Source organism: Fragaria vesca, linkage group LG7, assembly GCF_000184155.1.
Source record: "Fragaria vesca subsp. vesca linkage group LG7, FraVesHawaii_1.0, whole genome shotgun sequence".
NCBI classification, from domain to species: Eukaryota; Viridiplantae; Streptophyta; class Magnoliopsida; order Rosales; family Rosaceae; genus Fragaria; species Fragaria vesca.
In genome coordinates this window covers 13,773,210-13,774,669 of record NC_020497.1, presented here as the reverse complement: position 1 = coordinate 13,774,669, position 1,460 = coordinate 13,773,210, and positions in this window count along the sequence as shown.

Sequence of the window (1,460 nt, the reverse complement as noted above, 5' to 3'; positions counted from 1 at the left end):
TTGATTCTTCTCGGGCTTATTAAGCTTAGCACTCAACTCAGTCTCAAGCTGTGGCCTCTTGATGTTGTCCTTGGATATCCTACCCTTTTCAAAATATTTAGAGTCTGGCCATTTGTTCCTCGGAGGCTTGTTTTTCAAATCCACCACCTCCCCTTCTATAGATATGTGGAATAGGGAATAGACGTCATCTACTGTGATCTCTGCTTCAATTTCCCCAAAGATGAACTTGTTTTTTCTTTGTTGTAATGCTTCATTATGAGTTCAAAATCCAACTCATGCTTCTTCACTTGTCTCTCAGTCAGCTTCTCATTCTTGAACACATCAATTGTATCCCAAAATGTTGTTTGGGCCAGCAAATCCCACGTTCTTTGAGGGATTTTCTCCCTGTATCTGTGCATCAATATGTAGAACGAATGAAGAGCACACTTTTGCTGCTGGACCTTTATCTTCAACTCTGCATCATCTTCTTCTTCTGAATTTTCTTCAGGAACAGACTTTGTGGCAGTTTTTTGCTTCTTGTTCTCCTTGTTCTTTTTTGGTCCCTATGATTTCCTTTTCTTGTCAGCTGCTCTTTCCTCAAGGTAGTAATGTTCAGTTGTTTCTTCATCATTACTGCTTTCCTGAATGACCATTTTCCGGTCACTTCTTCTCTGCTTCTTTATTTTTTTAAACTTTTCTCCTATGACTTCGTCTGAGAAGATTGAAGGTTGTTCAGAACCACTACTCCGTTCAGCATCTTCCTCAAAGGAGGAACTAACAACTTGTTTCCCCATTCTGCATATATAGATGTTAAATTGTTAGTTACTAAGCACTCACCAATATTACAGACCCCTAATAAGTTGATTACTGACCCCTAGTAACTGGTTACTGACCCCCAATAAGTATTTATTTGTGCTCAATAATCAACACAACAGTTTCAAATCAACAATTACAATTCAAAAATATATCAAAGGGGCTTATATCAATGTGGTTTTGTCATACTTAACTGATTACTACCCCCAGTAATTGATTATTGGGGGTCGGTAATCAACACAACAATCCCCTTTTCTGCATTTTAACACTCTATACACAAAATTGAACAACAAAAGAACATTAATCTGAATCTCTAACATTTTCCAATTCTGAAAAAAAACCCTAGGTTTTCGCTTTCACTTTCTTCTCTTAAATCTCTAAATCAAGCTTCAAAATCATCATTCGTGTCTTAAATAGTCGAATTACAAGCATAATAATGAAATGTAATTCGGAATTGGAGATTTGTTTACCTGTTCGTCTTGGTAGTTTTTGCCTTTGAATTCGGTCCGGCGAGAACGAGCGACTGTTCCGACGAAAGCTCGACGATTCGAAGCTTGATTTTGGTGAATCTGGGCTTGTGCGAGAGAGAGAGAGAGAGAGAGAGAGAGAGAGAGAGAGAGAGAGAGAGAGAGAGAGAGAGAGAGAGTAGTAGTAGTAGTAGTAGTAGG